The sequence below is a fragment of the Staurois parvus genome, unplaced genomic scaffold (assembly GCF_062004578.1).
Source record: "Staurois parvus isolate SC_StPar_1 unplaced genomic scaffold, SC_StPar_1.0 ptg001957l, whole genome shotgun sequence".
Taxonomy (NCBI): Eukaryota; Metazoa; Chordata; class Amphibia; order Anura; family Ranidae; genus Staurois; species Staurois parvus.
In genome coordinates this window covers 322,284-338,355 of record NW_028319753.1, presented here as the reverse complement: position 1 = coordinate 338,355, position 16,072 = coordinate 322,284, and the positions used below count along the sequence as shown (strand labels likewise).

At 43.1% G+C, this 16,072-nt stretch overlaps 2 protein-coding genes and 1 long non-coding RNA gene across 3 annotated transcripts in view; all 3 read left to right on the top strand.

Moving 5' to 3' along the window:
* The window catches only part of LOC149433150 (uncharacterized), a 192,435-nt gene that overhangs the window by 58,418 nt on the left and 117,945 nt on the right, over nt 1-16,072 (top strand). The window lies entirely within an intron of this gene.
* LOC149433154 (uncharacterized) overlaps nt 1-16,072 on the top strand; it is a 72,274-nt gene that overhangs the window by 46,419 nt on the left and 9,783 nt on the right.
* Nucleotides 8,749-12,493, top strand: LOC149433155 (uncharacterized). Its single transcript, XR_016308867.1, has 2 exons — nt 8,749-9,027; nt 12,337-12,493. It is a non-coding gene; the product is annotated as an uncharacterized LOC149433155 (long non-coding RNA).

Genomic DNA, 16,072 nt, shown 5'->3' with positions numbered 1-16,072 from the left:
CAGTTCTTTGAGATTTCTGGGCTGTCTGTCACGCACTGCTCTTTTAAGGTCTATCCATAGATTTTCAATGATGTTGAGGTCAGGAGATTGTGAAGGCCATGGCAAAACCTTCAGTTTACGCCTCTTGATGTAATCCCCCGTGGATTTCGAGGTGTGTTTAGGATCATTATCCATTTGTAGACGCCATCCTCTCTTTAACTTCAGCTTTTTCACAGATGGCATCAAGTTACCATCCAAAATTTGCTGACATTTTATTGAATCCATTTTTCCTTCTACTCGTGAGATGTTCCCTGTGCCACTGGCTGCAACACAACCCCAAAGCATGATTGATCCAACCCCATGCTTAACAGTTGGACAGAGGTTCTTTTCATTAAATTCTGTGCCCCTTCTTCTCCAAACGTACCTTTGCTCATTCCAGCCAAAAAGTTCAATTTTAACCTCATCGGTCCACAGAACTTGTTTCCAAAATGCATCAGGCTTGTCTAGATGTTCATTTGCAAAGTTCAAACGATGATTTTTGTGGTGAGGACGTAGAAGAGGTTTTCTTCTGATGACTCTTCCATGAAGACCATATTTGTACAAGTATCTCTTTATAGTGGAATAGTGACCACAACTCCAGTGTCTGCCAGATCTTTCTGGAGGGATCGTGCAGTCAAACGTGGGTTTTGAATTGTTTTTCTCACAATCCTGCGAGCTGTTCTGTCTGATATTTTTTTTGGTCTTCCAGAACTTGCTTTAACTTCCACTGTTCCTGATGACTGCCATTTCTTAATTACATTCCGAACAGAGGATATTGACATCTGAAAACGCTTTGCTATCTTCTTATAGCCTTCTCCAGCTTTGTGAGTGTCAACTATTTTCAGTTTCAGTTTTCTAGACAACTGCTTAGAAGAACCCATGGTGCTGATTGTTGGGGCAAGGTCAGATCAGTCTGGGCATTTAAAACCTTTGAGATTGACATCACCTGGTCTTCCCAGACGATGATTGACAACAATCCATGACACTGGCAGGTCTCAGCTTTGCAAAGGGGCAGTGCTATAAATTCTGCAGGGTGCCCAAACTTTTGCAGACGCCATTTTTTTGTTTTCTGTTATTTTGAAAGTGTAAATGATGGAAATAAAATCTAAATTTTGTTGACATATTATAAGAATGTCTAATCTGTAAGTTGATGCCTTTTGGAGATTTTTCCATCTTTGCTTGGCTTCTTTATGCACATTAATAAAATTTTTTAGCTGGGGTGCCCAAACTTTCGATCCCCACTGTATGTTGTCTTTTGGTTCCCAGGAGCTTTCTTCAGGAGAGTACCCCTTCCATTTGATCAAGTACTGGATCTGCCTTCCTCACTTCTTGCAGTCCAGGATTGATTCTATCTCGTATTCTGCATCCTCCCCAACTGTTATTGGTGGCGGAGGAGGTTCCACTCTTCCCGGAAATGGATCATGAACTGCTGGCTTGAGCAGAAAAACATGGAAGACTGGGTGAATCCCATATGATTCGGGAAGAGATAACTCATATGCCACTGGATTGATTACTTGTTTGATCTGAAAGGGCCCAATGTATCTTGGTCTTAACTTCCACGATGGGCAAGGAAGTTTTAGGTTGGCTGTTGATAACCAAGCCTGGTCTCCAACCTGCAGAGAAGGATTTCCCCTCCATTTCTTGTCATAGTATCTTTTGTAGTCAGTTTGCAATCTTTGTACGGATTCCTGGAGAGCTCAATAGTTGTCCTGTATCCTGCTGATTTTGTCCTGAACTGCAGGTACCGCGGTTTTGAGTATGGTATCCAGCAGGCAAGAAGGGTGGAATCCGTAATTGGCCCAAAATTGTGACTGATTCATAGCGGAATGGACGGAATTATTGTATGCAAATTATGCTAATGGGAGTAGAGATGTCCAATCATCCTGGGAAAAGGCGGAGAAACATTGTAGATATTGTTCCAACGTTTGGTTAGTTTGTTCAGTTTGTTTGCCCATTACTTTGAGGGTGGTAGGCCAATGATAGGCAGAGTTCAACTTTCAGAGTTTTACATAAGGCTCTCCAGAACCTGGAGGTAAATTGAACCCCTCGGTCTGACACAATATTGCTGGGCAGTTCGTGTAGCTTAACTATTTCCTTAATAAAAATATGTGCCATCTCAGGCACCAACGGAGTTCCTATCATTGGCAGAAAATGGGTCATCTTGGATAGCCAATATATCACTACTAGGATGGTAGTAAACCCCTCAGAGGGTGGCAAGTCTACAATAAAGTCCATTGCGATCATTTCCCAGGGACGATTAGGAATGGATAGGGGCCTCAGCAACCCCCATGCCTTGGCTTTGTCTCTCTTGCTACGTAGACATACTGTGCAGGATTTTACATAGGTTCTGCAGTCCTGACTTAAGTTGGGCCACCAAAACGATTGCTGGATCAGATCCATTTTTTTTTGGGCTCCAAAGTGACCAGCCAGTTGATGGTCATGGAATGTCTTGAAAACTTGGGATCTTACCTCATGGGGTGCAAAGATCTTATCCTGGTACCACAGAAAGCCATCCTGCCTTCTTAACAAGTTCTGCAGATGCCTGTTCAATCAAAAGCTTCAGACTGGGCTGGATCAACAAAAAATGTTGGGCCGACAGGATGGTATCAGGAGGCGGTAGGTGATGTGAAAATTGAACCTGGAGAAATATAGGGTCCATCTAGCTTGCCGTAATCTTAGGCGCTTGGCAGACCTTAAATATTCTAGATAATTATGATTTGTGAAGATCATGATTGGGTGAATAGCTCCTTCCAAAAGGTACCTCCATTCTTTGAATGCCATTTTGATCGCCAAACGTTCCCTGTTGCCTACGTTGTAGTGTCTTTCAGCTTGGCTTAGTTTATTAAAGCAAAAAGCTACCGGATGGAGCAGAGCTTTTGGGCCTTGGCTCCTGTAGCCACCTCTGATGCGTCCACCTCCAGGATGAAGGGAAGTGTTGGCTCTGGGTGTTGTAATACAGGAGCAGAAGTGAACTGCTTTTTTAGCTGCTCAAAGGCTGTCTGTGCTTCCTGGCTCCAGAGAAAACTTGCATGCTGGCGAGTGAGTTGGGTAATGGGGGCTATAATGGTTGACAAGCCCTTGATGAACGTCCGATAAATGTTGGCAAAGCCCACAAATCTTTGGACCACTTTTTTGTCACTAGGTGCAAGCCAATCCAATATGGCGTAGATTTTCTGAGGATCCATAGAGATTCCTTCAGTAGAGATTATGAGCCCAAGGACCTGGATGGACTGCTTCTCGAATTCGCACTTTCCCGCCTTAGCATACAGACCATGCATCCTTAGTGTAGTCAGTACACTTTTAACATGGTCTCAGTGGAGTTCCAATGATTTGGAGAAAATCAGGATATCGTCCAGGTAGACGATCAAGAAGAGATTGAGGTATTCCCTGAAGATATCATCCACAAAGTGTTGGAATGTTGCAGGGGTGTTGCACAATCCAAACAACATCACTAGGTACTCAAAGTGCCCAAAGCATGTTCTGAAACTGGTCTTCCACCCATTGCCCTCCCTAATCTGACTAAATTGTAGGCTCCTCATAAATCTAGCTTGCTGAACACTCAGGCTGTCCAAAACCTCTGAAATGACTCAGGAACAAGAGGGAGTGGGTACCTATTTTTAATGGTGGTCTTGTTGAGTTTCCTATAATCGGTACAGGGACGGAGAGACTGGTCCTTTTTTTCAATGAAAAAAATACCTGCCCTGGCAGGTGAGGAAGAGGGACGGATGAATCCTTTGGCAAGGTTCTCGTCAATATATTGCTGGAGAGCTTTCAGTTCTATTTCGGATAGTGGGAGGCTTTGCCCAAAGGGTATTTCTGCCCCTGGAAGCAGCTCAATAGGGCAATCATGTGATCAATGAGATGGTAAAGTGTCAGCTTTCCCTTTATCAAATACATCAAGGAAATGGTGGTAGGCAGGGGGAACAGATTGACTGGCATCTGATGTAGGCTGAACTGAGAGGTACACAGGGAAATTGGTGGGTGTGCAAGTGCCGCAGTGCTGAAGGCAGTAATTTGATGTGGTGGTGACTTCTTTCTTGAGCCAGTTGATTTAAGGATTGTGAGCTTGCAACCAAGGTATTCCTAGGATGGCTGGAAACATGGGAGATCTCAGGACGTTGAAGCAAATGAATTCCTGATGGACAGAATCAGTTGTGGCTAGGATGGGAATGGTTTCTTGGGTAATGGGTCCTGAGCTAGGAGCGGTGCCATCTGCTAGGAGTACATCAAGCCTTTGTGTTTTAGGACAAAGAGGAATACCTAGGTTCTGGGCAAGGTGGATGTCCGAGAAACAACTACAGGCTCCCGAATCAATGATTGCCCGCAACTTGACTTCCTTTCCAGCCACCTGTAATGACATGGGTAGAATGACATGGGTGGTCAAGGTTCCGGATAACTGGATATATGAAGGATGAGGCTGGCTGGACTTACTTGGTCGCACTGGGCAGTTGTGTAAGAAATGGCCCATGGCCCCATGACATAAATGTAAGATTCAAGTAGTTGAGATGTGATCAGTAGAAATATGTCATTATAAATTTAGTTTCAGTCCATGTTATTAAAGATAAGTGTTCAGTATTCAGTCAGAGACATATGTTCACCAATTAGCATCTAAAAGGACAGAGCAGCTCAAAGGCTAGAGGTGACACCTAGATGTCAATAAAATTTTGTCACCTATGTAGCCAGAGATTGCCACCTTCTTGAAATCTAAAAGAAGAGTTCCAGCCATTTTGGCTTTGGGAAAAAGCAGGAGACCAGGAGAGGGCTCCGCTTTGTCTGCTAGCTGTGATTTATATCCACAGATCAGAGGAATATATTTCATCTCTCATAAAAGATTCAATATTAGTTGCAGAGAGATAAAAATACTTTCTTCTGATTGGACACACTGTAAGCAAAATCTGCATGTAAAACTGTATTTGTAGCCTCTGTAGAATCCCAGAGAAACACAGAAAACAGTTATATGGTGCCTGATTGCAAAAGCTGAACAGATTGGTACTGTCCCGATCGGATTGATGCGCTGGTGTTGGAAATTCTATCCCTGACTTGTTGATTCAAACCATTCCTGGTCCAATCGACTTTAGGCACTTCAGTACCCCGAATGTCCTGTGGGCTGGTACAGGAACACCCCCCAAGGGTGATTGGCCAAGGGCTAATGTCTAGCCTACGTCCATATTTCAATAAATTGAGGACCTTGAGATATGGACGGTGTGATTCGTATGGAGCCGGTTCTATTTGACTGGTGAATTGCAGACTTTCTCTGACTTGCTCCAGTCACAGGATAACTCTTGGTAAAAGTTTTATTTCTGTTTTTATTCCCTTTAATGTTATAGTGAATAGCCAATTGTGTGTCTTTTTGTATGTTCTGTATTATCTGAAACATTTTATACTTTGTACATATTCTATGCACAGCCCACTTTTGGGATATTAAATCATAAAATTAATAAGTGACTTCTGGGTACTTAAGCTCCGGCTCATATCTCCGGAGAGATTATTGTATTACAGTGTCTATATATGCTCGGTTTAAGTTCATTGCCAATCTGTATGCAATTGCACTGTGTGTGGGCATGTGCGTGCAGTGTGGATCCATGACAGCCCCGCAGTAAAGGCATAGGTTGCCTTGCCGTCTGCGTAATCTTTCCACTGGAGTTAAGGCAGGTCGGAGAAGGCCAATTAGCATGGGTTCTACTTCAGGAGTGCCGATAGGCAGAGAAATAGAGACAGAATCCACTGGTCTTGGAACCCTTGGCAGAACCCTTGGCAAAACGTCTGGGTACGTTTAGAACATCTCTCCCGTAGCCGTCAATCCAATTGGGTAGCGAGTTGAATAAGGTTCTCCAAGGAGGAGGGAGCTTCCACCCTAGCTAATTCGTCCTTGAGGGACTCAGACAGACCTAGATGGAACTGGTATTTCAGGGCTGCGTCATTCCACCCGGTATTGGTGGACCATTTGCGGAATTTCACAATGTAGTCCTCCACAGCCCGTCGGCCTTGTTGTAGAGCATGAAGGGTGGATTCAGCAGTGGAGGTCCTCTGGGGGTCATCATAAAGAGCTGCCATGGTTTCAAAGAATGTGATCACTGAGTTCAGCGCTGGGTCTTTTTGTTCCAGTAAGCTGTGTGCCCTTGAGGTTTGTCAGATAGGAGAGAAATGATGAACCCCACTTTAACTGCCTCAAGTGAGAAGGTCCTGGGTTGCAGTGCGAAATACAACTCACAAGCATTCTTGAAGGCTCAGAATTTACATTGGTCCCCAGCAAGCATTCCGGAATGGTAACTCTGGGTAGTACCAAAGTGGGTGTAACAGTGGAAGGCGAACTGGCTGGTGCCACTGTAGAGATAGGACTAGGCAATGGATTCTGGTCTGCAGAAGGTGCAGTGGTAGTGAGCGAATGAAGACGTCCCTCCAGCTGAAAATATCCCTCCTGCAGATCCTTGACCACTTCTGTAAGTGCCGTCATCTGTTGGCACAGGGCCTCTAATGTGGAAGCACCTCTCTCGGCCTCAGACATAATGGCTGGTTGATACTATCATGTATCTGGTGAGAGACGCCAATGGAGAGAGGGCTTCGCTTGTGACTAAGTCCGAGACTCCCCTGAGAGTGGGACAGCAGGAGTCAGGACCAAAGTGGCACAGGTCACCTGTAGGAGTGCTTATTGGTGGTCCACCCAGGAGCACAGCTGATGCACTGAGATGAGGTCTGCAGACAGGTGGCGCCTGTGCGAGGTATGCAAGACCTTCCGGGGAACAGGATTACTGGATAGCCGGTTCAAAGCCAAGATCCAGTACCGGGTGGAGATCAGAAGAGACGTAGTCAGATGGGATAGCTGAGGTTATACACAGAGGAGCAAGAGAGAATATCCGTTAGCCAAGCTGAGGTCATACACAAAAGAGAAAGAGAAAATATCCGTTAGCCAGCCGAGGTCAGGTCAGGGTTTAAGCAGAGAAGGCAGGTCAAGGAGCAAGCCGAGTCAGTAACAGGAAATCACAGATCACAGTAGCACAGGAACAGGAAATCACAGTTCACAGTGGAACAGGAACAAGGTACTGGGGAGCCAGAGATCAACCAGCACCTGAGAGTAGTGCAGGGCTTCCTTATAAAGGCCGTTTGCCACCAAATTTGAGCCAATGTGAACTTCTGCGGCCATGCAAGGTATTGGCAGGGGTGCCAGGTCTCTTAACACCTCTGCTGAGGACAGAGCCCTGACATCTGTCCCCTCTACCCTCTGGCACCCGCTGAACTGCACCCACAAATGGGCAAGAAGAGCCGGGGAAGCATAGTTGGTACAGGAGAGGTTCACACATACGGGGTGGCAGAGGCTGGCACCTGAAAGGAGAGCCCTGCGGCTTGCCCTCAGCAGGGATAAAGATTAAACACAATACTTGCCCGGCATGATCCCTGCATGATGAGCCGACATTGACCTCACAGCACTGCCTCAGAGCAAACTAGTCATAGGAAGGATCAGATTTATCATTCCTTGTCTGCAGATCTAAAACTCATCAAAACCAGTTCAGAGACCAAACAAACCCAACAGAGAAAAGGGGCCCCGGACCCCAAAATTGTAGTAAACACTAAACAGTCCAAACAAAATGTCTTCCCATGGGGGGAGTAGTTCTTCAATGTCCAGCAACCCTCCTATTCCCCCCTCACATCCACATCCTATTATTGTGTGACCAATACCATCCAAATCATTCTTACTTTCATTTCCCAAAGTTATCCGTCTACAAGGAGACCTGTATAGATCACATGATGGCACCAATGAGGATGGAGGAGGACCGGAGTCACATGACTGAGAAGATACTAAACCTCACCCTGGAGATCATCTACCTGCTGACCGGAGAGGTGAGGAGGATTCTGGGAGGTCACATGACATCACTCTTATCTCTATTAATAAAACAGACCTGACCGGAGAGGTGAGGAGGATTCTGGGAGGTCACATGACATCACTCTTATCTCTATTAATAAAACACAGACCTGACCGGAGAGGTGAGGAGGATTCTGGGAAGTCACATGACATCACTCTTATCTCTATTAATAAAACACAGACCTGACCGGAGAGGTGAGGAGGATTCTGGGAGGTCACATGACATCACTCTCATCTCTATTAATAAAACACAGACCTGACCGGAGAGGTGAGGAGGATTCTGGGAGGTCACATGACATCACTCTCATCTCTATTAATAAAACACAGACTTGACCGGAGAGGTGAGGAGGATTCTGGGAGTCTAACATGATATTCCTATTGGTTCCTCAATACAGAGATTTCCTCCTCTGAAATCAGGTGATCATATGACCATCACAGTGCCTCCATGTGACTCCCTAAACCCTGAGAGACACAACATGCAGAAGATTCTAGAAGTCACCAAGAAGATGATGGAGCTGCTGACAGGAGAGGTGAGCGGTGCCGGGAATTCTGGGACATTCTCCAATCACTGATAGTATCATTAGGATCTGTACATTATCTGCATTGTTACCATTGATGTCATTTGTATTATATATTCAGAGTGGAAACCTGAGAGATTCTAAAGTTGAGGTTAAAGAAATAGTAAAAGAGGATGAGGATGAGGATGGGGGGATGGAGGAGTCAGAGCTTCTAAGAGAATGCAAAGATCTGTACCAGGACACCATGGTGGAGTCATCCAGCTACAGGAACCCACCAGAGAGATGTCCCCGTCCTCTGTATTCCCGGGATTCCACACAGGAAGATCACACCATCCCTCACCATCATCAGGTAGATGAGGAACAATCACTGATAGTATCATTAGGATCTGTACTTTATCTGCATTGTTACCATTGATAGGATTTGTATTATGCATTCAGAGTGGAATCCTCGGGGATGAGAATATTGTTGTTGAAGAGGAGGATGAGGAGTATAGAGTGATGGAGGAGTTTTCAGAAGGACACAAGGATATGATGGAGCCACCTAATACCAAGAACCCACCAGAGAGATGTCCCCGTCCTCTGTATTCCTGGGATTCCAAACAGGAAGATCACACCATCCCTCCCCATTACAAGGTTGGTTGTACGGAGCATCTAGAACAGGGGTGGGCAAACTTTTTGACTTGAGGGCCGCAATGGGTTCATATATTGGACCCGGGGGCCGGACCAAGAGTAGATGAATGATGTGTATGTGTCATCCATAGTAAGTATAGTAATATTCCCCCATAGTAAGCATAGTAATTAATCCCCCATAGTAATTCATCCCCCCTATAGTAATTCATCCCCCATATAGTAATTCATCCCCCATATAGTAATTCATCCCCCATATAGTAATTCATCGCCCATAGTAATTAATCCCCCATATAGTAATTCATCCCCCATAGTAATTCATCCCCCATATAGTAATTCATCCCCCATATAGTAATTCATCCCCCATATAGTAATTCATCCCCCATAGTAATTCATCCCCCATATAGTAATTCATCCCCCATTGTAATTCATCCCCCATATAGTAATTCATCCCCCATAGTAATTCATCCCCCATATAGTAATTCATCCCCCATAGTAATTCATCCCCCATATAGTATTTCATCCCCCATAGTAATTCATCCCCCATAGTAATTCATCCCCCATAGTAATTCATCCCCCATAGTAACTCATCCCCCATATAGTAATTCATCCCCCATAGTAATTCATCCCCCATAGTAATTCATCCCCCATAGTAATTCATCCCCCATATAGTAATTCATCCCCCATAGTAATTCATCCCCCATATAGTAATTTATCCCCCATAGTAATTCATCCCCCACAGTAATTCATCCCCCATAGTAATTCATCCCCCATATAGTAATTGATCCCCATATAGTAATTAATCCCCCATATAGTAATTCATCCCCCATATAGTAATTCATCCCCCATAGTAATTCATCCCCCATATAGTAATTCATCCCCCCTATAGTAATTCATCCCCCCTATAGTAATTCATCGCCCATAGTAATTAATCCCCCATATAGTAATTCATCCCCCATATAGTAATTCATCCCCCATATAGTAATTCATCCCCCATAGTAATTCATCCCCCATAGTAATTAATCCCCCATATAGTAATTCATCCCCCATAGTAATTCATCCCCCATAGTAATTCATCCCCCATATAGTAATTCATCCCCCATAGTAATTCATCCCCCATATAGTAATTTATCCCCAATAGTAATTCATCCCCCATAGTAATTCATCCCCCATATAGTAATTCATCCCCCATATAGTAATTAATCCCCCATATAGTAATTAATCCCCCATATAGTAATTCATCCCCCATAGTAATTCATCCCCCATATAGTAATTCATCCCCCCTATAGTAATTCATCCCCCATATAGTAATTCATCCCCCATAGTAATTCATCCCCCCTATAGTAATTCATCCCCCATAGTAATTCATCCCCCATAGTAATTCATCCCCCATAGTAATTCATCCCCCATATAGTAATTCATCCCCCCTATAGTAATTCATCCCCCATAGTAATTCATCCCCCATATAGTAATTCATCCCCATATAGTAATACATCCCCCATAGTAATTCATTCCCCATATAGTAATTCATCCCCCATAGTAATTAATCCCCCATATAGTAATTCATCCCCCATAGTAATTCATCCCCCATATAGTAATTCATCCCCCATATAGTAATTCATTCCCCTATATAGTAATTAATCCCCCCTATAGTAATTCATCCCCCATAGTAATTCATCCCCCCTATAGTAATTCATCCCCCATAGTAATTCATCCCCCATATAGTAATTCATCCCCCATAGTAATTCATCCCCCATATAGTAATTCATCCCCCATATAGTAATTCATCCCCCATAGTAATTCATCCCCCATATAGTAATTCATCCCCCATATAGTAATACATCCCCCATAGTAATTCATCCCCCATAGTAATTCATCCCCCCTATAGTAATTCATCCCCCATAGTAATTCATCCCCCATATAGTAATTCATCCCCCATATAGTAATACATCCCCCATAGTAATTCATCCCCCATATAGTAATTCATCCCCCATATAGTAATTCACCCCCATATAGTAATTCATCCCCCGTATAGTAATTCATCCCCCATATAGTAATTAATTCCCCATAGTAATTAATCCCCCATATAGTAATTCATCCCCCATAGTAATTCATCCCCCGTATAGTAATTCATACCCCATAGTAATTCATCCCCCATAGTAATTCATCCCCCATATAGTAATTCATCCCTCATATAGTAATTCATCCCCCATAGTAATTCATCCCCCATAGTAATTCATCCCCCATAGTAATTCATCCCCCATATAGTAATTCATCCCCCATAGTAATTCATCCCCCATAGTAATTCATCCCCCATATAGTAATTCATTCCCCATATAGTAATTCATCCCTCATATAGTAATTCATCCCCCATAGTAATTCATCCCCCATAGTAATTCATCCCCCATATAGTAATTCATCCCCCATAGTAATACATCCCCCATAGTATTTCATCCCCCATATAGTAATTCATCCCCCATAGTAATTCATCCCCCATATAGTAATTCATCCCCCATATAGTAATTCATCCCCCATAGTAATTCATCCCCCATATAGTAATGCATCCCCCATATAGTAATTCATCCCCCATAGTAATTCATCCCCCATATAGTAATTCATCCCCCATATAGTAATTCATCCCCCATATAGTAATACATCCCCCATAGTAATTCATCCCCCATATAGTAATTCATCCCCCATATAGTAATTTATCCCCCATATAGTAATTCATCCCCCATATAGTAATTCATCCCCCATAGTAATTCATCCCCCATATAGTAATTCATCCCCCATATAGTAATTCATCCCCCATAGTAATTCATCCCCCATATAGTAATTCATCCCCCATATAGTAATTCATCCCCCATATTAAGTCCCCAAGTACCCCCTGTGTCAATTCACTTACCTTTGCTCCGCGCGTTCCTCTCGCCGTGTTCCAGCGCCGTTCCGGTGTAGCATGAAAATCTGTCTCCTATGAGGATCTGTCCCCCTCCACGTATCTGCGCATGTGCCAGTTTCAGGCATTAGCAGCCGATCGGCGATCTCCGGCACATGCGCAGATACGTCGAGGGGGACAGATCCTCATAGGAGACAGATTTTCATGCTACACCGGTCTTCAGGGCGGACTGTGAGGGGAGCCTAGCGGGAGCCTAGCTCCACGGGCCGGATTAAAAGGTCCGCCGGGCTGTATACGGCCCACGGGCCGTAGTTTGCCCATTGCTGATCTAGAACATGGATTTGAGGAGATAATATGTGGATTTTTCATGTTAGCTTATATTTATATATTATGTGAAATTTCTAATTTTCATGATTTAGGGTGAAGATCTGATAGATATAAAAGTTGAGGGTAAAGCAGAAGAAGAAGAGGCGTATGTGAGGGATGATCAGCAGTCTATGGAGGAGGATGGAATAACGGGGACATTTATAGAGGAGGACACTCCTACAGAGATCAGCACAGGTGGGTCATGAACACTAAATACATTCCTCCACCCATACTGCTCACTGATTGGTCCAGAGTAGAGTAAACACTTAGAAATATCAGCATGTAAGACACAATTTATGTATCTAGACTGGATTTTTGGAGATTATGGGGTTCAGCTGCCTGCAAAATGTTGATTTTTACCATTAGCTTTAACCTAGGCACCTGGGACATGTATTTTGGGTCTTCGGCCCCATACCTGGTTGTAGCAAGATCTCTGACAGAGCAAGTCCCCCAGGGTTACTTTTTGTTGTCTACTGGCTGTGCCGGGTGGAGGGATATGTCTGTAGTGTCTCAGACCCAAGTCACTGAGTGCAGTCTCAGGAGATGGGAGGCAGCGGTGTGGGATCTCTGCAACTTGTCTACAGTAAACATTTAATCTTCCACTGATTACTGAATACCAATATTATGAGTCCTGACCCTTACACTGTATAATTTATATTGCACATAACATACTCCTGACCCCTGCACTGTATACTTTATGGTGTACATTCTATACCCCTGACCCCTGTACTATATACTCTTTGTTGTACATTACATACTCCTGACCCCTGCACTATATACTCTATGTTGTACATTACATACTCCTAACCCCTGCACTATATACTCTATGTTGTACATTACATACTCCTGACCCCTGCACTATATACTCTATGTTGTACATTACATACTCCTGACCCCTGCACTATATACTCTATGTTGTACATTCCATACTCCTGACCCCTGCACTATATACTCTATGTTGTACATTATATACTCCTGACCCCTGCACTATATACTCTATGTTGTACATTACATACTCCTGACCCCTGCACTATATACTCTATGTTGTACATTACATACTCCTGACCCCTGCACTATATACTCTATGTTGTACATTACATACTCCTGACCCCTGCACTATATACTCCATCCTCCTCTTCAACTTGTTGTTGAAGAGGAGGATGAGGAGTATAGAGTGATGGAGGAGTTTTCAGAAGGACACAAGGATATGATGGAGCCACCTAATACCAAGAACCCACCAGAGAGATGTCCCCGTCCTCTGTATTCCTGGGATTCCAAACAGGAAGATCACACCATCCCTCCCCATTACAAGGTTGGTTGTACGGAGCATCTAGAACAGGGGTGGGCAAACTTTTTGACTTGAGGGCCGCAATGGGTTCATATATTGGACCCGGGGGCCGGACCAAGAGTAGATGAATGATGTGTATGTGTCATCCATAGTAAGTATAGTAATATTCCCCCATAGTAAGCATAGTAATTAATCCCCCATAGTAATTCATCCCCCCTATAGTAATTCATCCCCCATATAGTAATTCATCCCCCATATAGTAATTCATCCCCCATATAGTAATTCATCGCCCATAGTAATTAATCCCCCATATAGTAATTCATCCCCCATAGTAATTCATCCCCCATATAGTAATTCATCCCCCATATAGTAATTCATCCCCCATATAGTAATTCATCCCCCATAGTAATTCATCCCCCATATAGTAATTCATCCCCCATTGTAATTCATCCCCCATATAGTAATTCATCCCCCATAGTAATTCATCCCCCATATAGTAATTCATCCCCCATAGTAATTCATCCCCCATATAGTATTTCATCCCCCATAGTAATTCATCCCCCATAGTAATTCATCCCCCATAGTAATTCATCCCCCATAGTAATTCATCCCCCATAGTAACTCATCCCCCATATAGTAATTCATCCCCCATAGTAATTCATCCCCCATAGTAATTCATCCCCCATAGTAATTCATCCCCCATATAGTAATTCATCCCCCATAGTAATTCATCCCCCATATAGTAATTTATCCCCCATAGTAATTCATCCCCCACAGTAATTCATCCCCCATAGTAATTCATCCCCCATATAGTAATTGATCCCCATATAGTAATTAATCCCCCATATAGTAATTCATCCCCCATATAGTAATTCATCCCCCATAGTAATTCATCCCCCATATAGTAATTCATCCCCCCTATAGTAATTCATCCCCCCTATAGTAATTCATCGCCCATAGTAATTAATCCCCCATATAGTAATTCATCCCCCATATAGTAATTCATCCCCCATATAGTAATTCATCCCCCATAGTAATTCATCCCCCATAGTAATTAATCCCCCATATAGTAATTCATCCCCCATAGTAATTCATCCCCCATAGTAATTCATCCCCCATATAGTAATTCATCCCCCATAGTAATTCATCCCCCATATAGTAATTTATCCCCAATAGTAATTCATCCCCCATAGTAATTCATCCCCCATATAGTAATTCATCCCCCATATAGTAATTAATCCCCCATATAGTAATTAATCCCCCATATAGTAATTCATCCCCCATAGTAATTCATCCCCCATATAGTAATTCATCCCCCCTATAGTAATTCATCCCCCATATAGTAATTCATCCCCCATAGTAATTCATCCCCCATAGTAATTCATCCCCCATAGTAATTCATCCCCCATAGTAATTCATCCCCCATATAGTAATTCATCCCCCCTATAGTAATTCATCCCCCATAGTAATTCATCCCCCATATAGTAATTCATCCCCATATAGTAATACATCCCCCATAGTAATTCATTCCCCATATAGTAATTCATCCCCCATAGTAATTAATCCCCCATATAGTAATTCATCCCCCATAGTAATTCATCCCCCATATAGTAATTCATCCCCCATATAGTAATTCATTCCCCTATATAGTAATTAATCCCCCCTATAGTAATTCATCCCCCATAGTAATTCATCCCCCCTATAGTAATTCATCCCCCATAGTAATTCATCCCCCATATAGTAATTCATCCCCCATAGTAATTCATCCCCCATATAGTAATTCATCCCCCATATAGTAATTCATCCCCCATAGTAATTCATCCCCCATATAGTAATTCATCCCCCATATAGTAATACATCCCCCATAGTAATTCATCCCCCATAGTAATTCATCCCCCCTATAGTAATTCATCCCCCATAGTAATTCATCCCCCATATAGTAATTCATCCCCCATATAGTAATACATCCCCCATAGTAATTCATCCCCCATATAGTAATTCATCCCCCATATAGTAATTCACCCCCATATAGTAATTCATCCCCCGTATAGTAATTCATCCCCCATATAGTAATTAATTCCCCATAGTAATTAATCCCCCATATAGTAATTCATCCCCCATAGTAATTCATCCCCCGTATAGTAATTCATACCCCATAGTAATTCATCCCCCATAGTAATTCATCCCCCATATAGTAATTCATCCCTCATATAGTAATTCATCCCCCATAGTAATTCATCCCCCATAGTAATTCATCCCCCATAGTAATTCATCCCCCATATAGTAATTCATCCCCCATAGTAATTCATCCCCCATAGTAATTCATCCCCCATATAGTAATTCATTCCCCATATAGTAATTCATCCCTCATATAGTAATTCATCCCCCATAGTAATTCATCCCCCATAGTAATTCATCCCCCATATAGTAATTCATCCCCCATAGTAATACATCCCCCATAGTATTTCATCCCCCATATAGTAATTCATCCCCCATAGTAA